The 10587-nt window shown below is 34.9% G+C and overlaps 1 non-coding gene across 1 annotated transcript; it reads left to right on the top strand.

The window, feature by feature from the left end:
- Positions 1–10229: 10229 nt before the first annotated feature.
- LOC142173873 (small nucleolar RNA R71) lies at positions 10230–10336 on the top strand. Its single transcript, XR_012703237.1, has one exon. It is a non-coding gene; the product is annotated as a small nucleolar RNA R71 (small nucleolar RNA).
- Positions 10337–10587: the final 251 nt, after the last annotated feature.

Genomic DNA, 10587 nt, shown 5'->3' with positions numbered 1-10587 from the left:
TGAAGGAATTTGATTATTTCTGCTGATTAAATAAATTATTGTAAATTATGTAAATCATGCTGATTTAAATATCCTAGTTTTATTTCAGTTATTATTATTGACCCATAGTGAGTGTCAAAGTCGGCCATCTTGTCTCTACCACTTCGAGATTAGGCTTGATACTTACTGGGTACACGTTGTTTACATACTCATACTACACTTGCTGCACTTTTTGTGCAGGATCTGAGACAGGTACTAGTGGAGGACCTATCATCACATACCCACTTCATCCCGAGGCATAGTGGTGAGCTGCCTTTTTGAGCCGTCCTGCAGCTACCAGTGTCTCTTCTTATATTTATATTCTGTCTATTTCATTTCAAACAGTATTTGGAGTTTTGTATAATCTACTAGATGCTCATGCATTTGTGACACCGGGTCTTGGCACACACATTGGTAGAAGTTGATATTTTATTATTTTTTTGGAATAAAAGTTTAACCAATGTACGTTTGATTTATTAGTTGGCTTGCTTAGCTGTAGTGTTGGGCGCCATCACGACCTATAGATGAAATTGGGTCGTGACACGTGCAACGCTGTCAAATATAAATTTAAGGAATTTTTTCCCGCTCGCGAATCATACTTGCCACGCGGTTAAACATAGATTTCTTAAGTTATTATGGTATTCCTCAATTCTTTTCAAAATATACGAAGTTCAAATGAAAACCTTTAAGTTCCCAACTTTTCCTCAATTTCAACTCCTTTCGAAACATTTAATAAGCTAACTCGATCTCGCTTCCTTTCAAGGCAAACAATAAACATAAATTCAACAACAATAGCAACAAGACATGATGTAAGCCTAAAACTACCCGGACACAGGCATAGTTAGTAGCTACGTCCGGACTCTCGTCACCTCGTGCGTACGTAACCCCCACAAATAGAAGCACATAATAATTTAGTTGACCTATGGGGTTAATGCCCTCTTACAAGGTTAGAAAGGAGACTTACCTCGCTCCGAAGTTCCATAACCGGCTCCCAAGCCCTTCCGACGACTAAAACCGATGCCCAACGCTCCAAAACTAGTCAATAATTATGCAAACCCATTAATATATACTCAAATACTCATTATAATCCTATTTACAATAATTTCCAACTCCGATTGAAAAGTCGATAAAATCACCCTCATGCCCACGTACCCGGATTCCGACACTTTTCGAAGATAAACTTTGCCCATGACATCACAGACTCAAACATATAATTTATTCTCAATTCCGTATCCAAAATTCATGGTAAAAATCCAAAAATATAAATTTCTAGGTTTTTCTTCAAAACCCCAAATTTCTACAAATTTTCATGTCTAAATCCATGTATAAACCTTGTATGTAACTCACAACTAGTAGAAATCACTTACCTCATACTTGATGATGAAATCCCCTCTTCAAAAGCTCCAAATATCGCCCAAGCCGTGTGAAAATGGGTGAAATGAACTCAAACCCCGTTTTTAAAACATTCTGCCTAGCCCAGGTCCGCCCTTCTTCGCGATCGCGAAGGCTAAGCACACTGCCTCCGCATTTTCCTCTACGCGACCGCACACAAGCCCACCTGAACGCGGCCTTCTGTAACCCAACACTTCGCGATCGCACTCCTCTTCACGCGATCGCGATGAGCAAACGCGTAGCATCAGGCCATTCCTCATTCCTTCTTCGCGAACGCATTACTACAGCCGCGTTCGCGTAGCACAACTATCCACCGAACCGCGATCGCAGGTCTATCATCGCGACCGCATAGAACATTTCACAGTCGCCCCCAAACAAATATACGCGATCGCGGACTTCCACTCGCGATCGCGTATAAGGAAACCAACAACAGTCATGACAACAACTTCAGCAGATCCCTCAAGTCAAATTTCAATCCGTTAACCATCCAAATTCTACCCGAGGCCCTCGGGACCTCCACCAATCATACCAACGCGTCCCAAAATACATTACAAACTTAGTCGAGCCTTCAAATCACATCAAACAACGATAAAACCATGAATCACACTCCAATTCAAACTTAATGAACTTTAAAACTTCAAACTTCTATATTCGATGCTGAAACCTATCAAACGACGTCCGATTGACTTCAAATTTTGCACACAAGTCACATTTGACATTATGGACCTACTCCGACTTCCGGAATCAGATTCCGACCCCGATATCAAAAAGTCTACTTCTGGTCAAACTTCTCAAAAACTTTCAAATTTCTAACTTTCGCCAAACGACTCCAAAAAGACCTACGGACCTCCCAATCCATTTTCGGACGCGCTCCCAATACCGGAATCACCATACGGAGCTATTCTCAGACTCAAAATGATAACTCCCACAATAGGTGCCGAAACGCTCCCGGGGCATCCAAAACCCGATCCGAACATACGCCCAAGTCCGAAATCATCATACGAATCTACTGGAACCTTTAAATCCCAATTCCGAGGCTGTTTACTCTAAAATCCAATCTTAGTCACTTCTTTCAACTTAAAGCTTTCGAGATGAGAATTTTCTTTTCAATTCAACTGCGAACTTTCCGAAATTCAATCCCGACCACGCGTACAAGTCATAATACCTGAAGTGAAGTTGCTCATGGTCTCAAACCACCGAACGACGTGCTAGAGCTAATAATAAATTCTCAAATTAGTAACAAAATATTTAATCTGAAGTAGATGCATGCCAATCCCCGACAACGGTGCCAAAAATTTGACGAGACCAATGTGCATAGGATTTTTCTGCTCATACTCAGTCAAATGCTAGTATAGTTTATGATATCGTCCCACAGATATTGGTTAATCTAGGCTACAGTCTTTTAATATTTTTACTACTATTTGAGAGAACCAAATTGATGAAAGTTGAGTGAGGTTTTAAAACTTGGTAATTACTTAAAGAAAAACAAACAACTTCCGAAAGAATCACAATTTAAAAAGAGTTGGGAATCGTTGAATTTACTTGACAATATTATTACAATAAAATCTCAATTTCTACATGTATTTCTCTAAAGAATAATTGCTTATTGCTAATACACTTATATTTGCTCACTAAGAAAAAGTCAATTAATAGCACTCCGTGAGGTTATGTAATTAATTGAGTTAAAACTAGTGACGATCAAACCGAAATATTTTCTTGCTTGAATTGTGATAAAAGGTAGTAAAAACTTCGTGAGAATATTTTTACTAAAAATCAGTAATCTTGCCTACAACAATTCCTCTGTGAGAATTAAAACTGAGACAAACACGATTACAGATTTTAAATAAGAGTTTTATAAAACAATTATTCTCACTCTACTATTTTATTCATTGGTTATTATATATTAATTTTGCTCCATGAGAATTACGAAATTAATATAAGAATAACTTAAAGAAAATATATATAAGTGATAATAATGATTAATAAGAAATCATTATTTCAGCACAATATCAATTATAAAAAAAAAATTTCAAGCCAAGGATGTATTAAAACTGAAATAATATTATAAAAAGTTTTATCAAGCTTCATCAACTATCCCAACAAACGAGACTACTCCATTGTGGAGTATTTAAATCTCACAACAAAAAGGAATTCTAGAATATTACCAATACTCTAAGAAAATCTAAAAACTTACAAGAAGAAAATAAAATAGTTAAAGAAAGAAGTTAAGACCAAAGTTTAGAGAAAAATAGTTTTCTTTCTACCTCTCCCTCTACCGATGCCAAATTTGCATTCTATTTATAGAAAAGTCTTGCATGCATTAAATGATTACACATGTCCAAGACTAAGAGCTTGGACACGTTTGAGGATATGAGCTTGGACGCATCTGAGGATATGAGCTTGGATACGTCCAAGATAGGAGTTTGGATACGTCCAAGGAGGTGGGCTAGAACACGTCGAAACTTTAATTATATGCTTCCATCTTGCCATTTCAAGTAGGAATTAAAAGTATATAATAAGTAAATATTTTATATTCATCAAATTCTCCCATGCTTAAACCATTGCTCGTCCTCTGGGAGAATAACTTTATTAGTAATTATTGTTTCTTATAAAGTAGAAAAAAAAATATTCACATAAAGTTCAACGCCAATAACTTTTTCAAGTTCACCAAATCTTTACCTTGTTTTTGCTTCTACTTTTATTTGGCAAAAGAAATTTTGCATATCGTATTCCTGATGAACCTTTTGAGATTGATAACTTTATGATCACAGCTCTTGAGTTTCTCAAATTTGTCCATAAGCTTGCCCTTCATGTCAGTCTCCACTAATATAAGATCAACACTGATTTCTAAAATCTTCTTAGGACTTTTTTTGGTCTTGTAATATTTGGCTTAATGCTGGTAAGGGTAAAGGATATATTTATAGTGACTTGTTCTTTCCAGCTTATCATTAGAGTTGATTATTTTGTCGACTAAGAATTTATTTCACAAGCGTATACACATTATTTTTTTCACTTTTCTTTTGTATGAGACATTCATATATACATGAAGCACACTTCTTCAGAACGTCTATTTTTTATTTGTTTTCATAATTCTTCATCCCTTGCTTTGATAATCATTTCTACTCAATTATAGATAGCTGGAAAGAGTAAGAATATTATATTTCTGTTCTTTCTTACTTTTTTTAATGGTGAATCAATGAAATTGAAGGCTCAAATTTCGGTGCTAAAAGGATATATATGTACTTTTTTTTCTTTTCGGAATAAAGAGGCTAAAAAGTTAAACAAAGAAAACCTAATTTTTAAAAATCAATGTTGTCTGAAATTTTGCCTTGATAGACATTTTTGGAAAGTTCTAGCTAAATTATATTGATTCTACCTGTTTTTGATCATAATACTTCTCAATTTCAATAATTTTTCATATTTGGAGATACTCATCCTTTGCCTTCATAAAAACAAAAACCACAAACTTGGAAGTTAGATGTCATAAATGAAAAATATTATGTTCGAAGGTATGTAAAATATTATCTTAACACTTTAAAACCGTACAAAAATAATACTTATGAATAAAGGATGATTATAAACTAAAGAAAATTAGTTGTGCATATATTAATATATTAGAAACTCTTTTTTATATTTTTTTAGACTGAAAATAAGAATATATACAAATAAATAAAATAAAATCTTTTTGACTTTTAAATTTACAATCACATAAGAAAGCTTGAAAGAAACTATGACCACACATGTTCTATGTGTAATAGACTGAACTAATTTAACACTTTAACAGTCATAAAGTGTTGGTCATGAATATAAACTTGAAAATTTACCTGTGCCAACATTAGAATTGAATTATTAAATGGCTAACCAACCAGTTACTTAGGCATACCTATCACCATGGAGTTACTCCTATGTAGGTGACACTGTTTTTGAAGAGGCCTTCATGAGATGTTCCGGTTGTACAATAACCTGAATATTGACCAGATTAATTGGTTAAGCATTTAATTATCCAAATCTGTATCGGACTTATGAGGCTCCATTGCTTCACCCTCAATGGCTACGGGTAGGGTATAATAGTTCTGAGTTTAACGTCATCAGCTCGACTTATTAATTTTGAAATTCATCAGTCTATCAAAGTGATCGACGGATTTTGCTCAAAATGTCCTTTAAAGTACATTTTTAGCTTGTGACCATTTACCTTAAACTTGTCTCCTTCATTATTCTGCTGAATTTCAATTGTACCGTATGGAGTTACATCTGTAACATTGTAAGGACCTGTCCACCTGGATTTCAATTTTTCTGGGAATTTCCTGAGTCGCCTATTGTAAAGAAGTACCTGATCTCCAACTTTAAAACTTTTATGTCGGATCAAATTGTCATGCCAAATTTTTGTTTTTTCTTTAAAAAATCTTGCATTTTCATAAGCTACTAATTTCAGTTCTTCCAATTCATTCACTTGAAAAGATCTATTTTTACCAGCGGAGGTCAGATCAAAATTGAGTTCTTTTAATGCCCACTAAGCTTTGTGTTCTAATTCAAGGGGCAAATGAAAAGCTTTTCCAACGATTAATCTATATGGAGATGTTCCAATTGGCGTTTTAAATGCTGTTCGGTATGCTCATTTTGTATCATCTAATTTTAAAGCCCAATCTTTTCTTGAGATTCCAACCATTTTTTTAAGAATTCCTTTTAGCTCGCAGTTGGATACCTGAACTTGTCCTTGGGTTTGAGCATGATATGGTGTTCCTATTTTGTGAGTCACACCATATTTTAATAGCAAAGCAGAAAATTATCCATTCATGAAATGAGTGCCTTGGTCACTAATTATGACTCGAGGTGTGCCAAATCTAGTAAAAATATTTTTTCTAAGAAAATTACACATTGTACGCGCATCATTCTTCCTTGTGGGATGGCTTCAACCCATCTTGACATGTAATCCACAACCACAAGGATATATTCAAAAGAGTGAGAAGAAGGAAAATGACCCATGAAATCTATTCCCCAAACATCAAATATTTCACATACCTGTATTGATTGCAATGGAATCTCATATCTCTTAATGATATTACCTGTTCTCTGACACTTGTCACATTTTACAACATATGCTCGAGCATCTTTAAAGAGTAGCGGCCAAAAGAATCCGGCTTCTAAAACTTTAAAAGTCATTCGATTTGCTGCATAATGGCCTCCAATTGCTCTATCGTGGCAGTGATACAGAATCTTGTTCATCTCTTCTTTAGGTACACACCTTTTAATAAGATTATCTGCGCAATTTTTAAACAAGTAAGGTTCATTCAACAGATAATACTTTGCATTAGATATAAGTTTTTTTCTTTGTTGGTAAGAGAGATCTTGGGGTATCCACTTTCCAACCAAGTAGTTCGCGATATCTGCAAACTAGGGTGGTTGAGTCACAACTGTATCGACTGAAAAAATACGTTCATCAAGAAACTCTTCTTTTATCTCACTACACTCACGGGGAGGATTTTCTAATCTAGACAAATGATCAGCTACATGGTTCTCTGTCCCCTTTTTATCTTTTATTTTAAGGTCAAATTCTTGTAAAAGAAAAATTCATCTTAACAATCTTGGTCGAGCATCTTTCTTTGCTAAAAGGTATTTTAAAGCTGCATGATCAGTAAAAACAGTGACCTTGGTTCCTATCAAATAAGATCAAAACTTATTAAAAAGCAAATAATACTGCTAGTAACTCTTTTTATGTTGTGGCATAATTTAGTTGAGCCTCATACATTATTTTACTAGCATAGTAAATGGGATGAAAGATCTTATCCTTTCTCTGGCCTAAAACAGCTCCAACTGTTGTATCAGTAGCATCACACATGACTTCAAAAGGCTGATTCCAGTCTGGGGACACAACTACACGGGCGGTTGATAACTTTTCCTTAAGGGTCTCAAATACTTTCAAACAATCACCTGAAAAATCAAACATAATATCTGTCATCAAAAGATTAGTCAGTGGTTTTAAAATCTTCGAAAAGTCTTTTATGAACCGTCTGTAAAAACCAACATGACCTAGAAAGCTTATAATACCTTTAACAGTTGTGGGAGGAGGTAATCCTGCTATAAGATCAATTTTAGCCTTACCAATTTCTATCCCTTTATCACTGATTTTATGTCCTAAAACAATTCCCTCAGTAACCATAAAATGATATTTTTTCCAATTAAGAATCAAGTATATCTCTTCACATCTCTTAAGAACTAAGGTCAAATGATGAAGATAATCTTCAAATGTTTTGCCAAAGAGTGTAAAATCATTCATAAAAATTTCAAGAAACTTTTCAATCATGTCAGAAAACATTGCTGACGTGCAACGCTAAAATGTAGCAGGGGCATTGCACATACCAAATGGCATTCTCCTATAGGCATATGTTATATGAGGACATGTGAAATTTGTCTTATCTTGATCTTATGGTGCTATTGGTATCTGGTTATACCCTGAATAACCATCAAGAAAACAGTAAAAATCATATCCCGCAATTCTTTCCAACATTTGATCAATAAATGGTAAAGAAAAATGACCTTTTCTAGTAGCATCATTGAGATGTCTGTAATCAATTCAGACTCTCCATCCTATGATGGTCCTAGTAGGTATGAGTTCATTACTTTCATTTCTTATAACAGTCATACCTCCTTTTTTGATACTACTTGAATAGGGCTTACCCAAGGGCTGTCTGAAATTGGGTAAATGATACCTGCTGCTAAAAGCTTTACAATCTCTTTTTTCACCACTTCCTGCATTGCTGGATTCAATCTCCTTTGGGACTGGACTATTGGTTTGTAGCTATCCTCCATGAGGATTCTATGCGTTCAAATAGCTGGATTAATGCCTTTGATATCTTCTACAGTCCATCCCAAGGCTCATTTGTATGCTTTTAATACTTCAATCAGTTTTTCTTCTTGTCCTGTAGTAAGAGAAGATGAAATAATTACTGAAAATAATTCTTCCTCAAGATAAATTTATTTAAAATGAGATGGAAGAATTTTGAGTTCAATTTTTGGTTGAACTTGTTCTGGTTGCATCTCCTCATCTTTAGAATCTTTTTCTAATATTCCAGCTTATCTTCTGATGATAGGATCATTATCCTGTGTTGTGCCAGATTTGGCCAAACATCTTTCCATTGAGTCTGGAATTAATTGATCATCTTTGAATTCATCTGTAAGATAACTAGTCATGTCTATTGAAAAACACGAAGATGATGCCTCATCTCCTGAAAACCTTAGTATCTCTTGCATATAAAAAATGACTCTTTCTTCATCAACTCTCAAAATTAGTTGTCCTTGATGGACATCTATGATTGCTCTACCTGTAGCAAGAAAAGGTCTACCCAAAATTATCGGTTCATCAGGACATTCCTTCATTTCAAGTACTATAAAATTCACAGGAAAAACAAACTTATCTACTCTTACAAGTACATTTTCAATTATTTCCTTAGGTGTCTTAGTACTTTAATCTGCAAACTGAAGAGAAACACCTATATCTTTCATTTCACAAAGATTCAATTTTTTAAAGATAGAAAATGGCATCAAATTTATTGAAGCTCCAGAATCACAAAGTGCTTTTTCTAAATATACTCCTCCCAAAGTGCATGGAATTATAAAACTGCCTGGGTCACTAAGTTTTTGTGGTAGCTTATTTTGAAGTATAGCACTGCATTTTTCAGTAAGCATTACCACAGAAACTTCTTCCAATTTTCTTTTGCTTGACAAAATTTCTTTTAAAAATTTGGCATATGAAGGCATTTATAATAAAGCATCGGTGAATGGAATATTGATGTAAATCTGTTTTAAAATCTCCAAATATTTCGCAAATTGTCTATCAAGCTTTTCTCTTTTCATTTTTTGTGGAAAAGGAATTATCACAGGGAGAGGAGTCAATTTTTCAATATTCTTTTCTTCTTTTTTCTTGACTTCTTTCTCCTCTGATGGTTCAGATAGTTTTTCAATATTCTTACCATTGTCTACATGTTGTTCTGGTTGGTTCTTTTCTTGTCTGTCTCCATAAGGTTTATCGAGTTCCTTACCTGACCGTAAGGTGATGGCCTTAAGGTGCTCTTTTGGATTTTTCTCTGTATTGATTGGTAAGGGACCCTGAATCTTTTCTGACACTAGCTACCAATTGGCTCAACTGAATTTCCAATTTTTTGAGGAATGGATTTTGGCTCTCCATCTTTTCATCAGTGACCTTAATGTACTAGTACAAAAGGTCATCAAGACTATGATGGGCTTGTTGAGGCCTTTGCTGATATGGGGTTGCTTGCTGATAAGGTCTGAAGTTTGATTGACCATGGTTTGGATTCTGGTATCCGGGTGGACCCTGTGCTTGTTGCTTCTGGAAGCTTTGAGAGTTCTCAACACCATTTGGATTGCTCCATTGAAAAGCTGGATGTTTTTGTGCCATTGGACTTCCAAAAGGATACTGCTTGTAACCGATGACATTAACATGTTCATCATTGTGATTGGTTGCTTGAAATTGATGGTTATGATGGTTTCCTCCACACATGTCACAAGCCTCAGACTGGCTTGGTTGTTGTGTATTCACCTGAAAAGATTTAAACTTTTGTGCCAAAGAAATAATTTGTTGTGTTAGTGTATTTAAAGTGTCTTCCTGATTTACTGTAGCAACCTTGTTGATGATTACATGCTCAGATGGTCATTATATGGCATTCTCAGAAATTTCATTTAATAATAGCAATGCTTCATCTGTGGGTTTTCTCATTACAGAACCTCCTGCAGTTGCATCTATCACATTTCTACAAGAGGGTTTTAACCCGTGATAAACAATGTACAACTGCATATGTTCAGGAATATCATGATGTGGACATTTTCTTAACATTGCCTTTAATCTTTCCTAAGCTTGATATACTGATTCAGTGTTGGTATGCAAGAAATAAGATATGTCTTGTCTTAACTTTGTGGTTTTAGCAGGAGAAAAATATTTGTTCAAAACATTTTGAGTCATCTGATCCCATGTGGTAATAGATCCTTGAGGCAAACTTCGAACCAAGTCTTAGCATCTCCTTTTAAAGAAAAAGGAAATATCCTTAACTTGATTGCTTCAGGAGATACTCCATTTTACTTAGCAGTTGCAAAAAGTTCCAGAAAATCAATTAAATGACTGTGTGGATCTTCACTTGAATCTCCAGTGAAGATACAAGATTGTTG

The sequence above is a fragment of the Nicotiana tabacum genome, chromosome 2, assembly GCF_000715075.1.
Source record: "Nicotiana tabacum cultivar K326 chromosome 2, ASM71507v2, whole genome shotgun sequence".
Classification (NCBI taxonomy): Eukaryota; Viridiplantae; Streptophyta; class Magnoliopsida; order Solanales; family Solanaceae; genus Nicotiana; species Nicotiana tabacum.
This window is presented reverse-complemented; position numbering and strand designations above follow the sequence as displayed.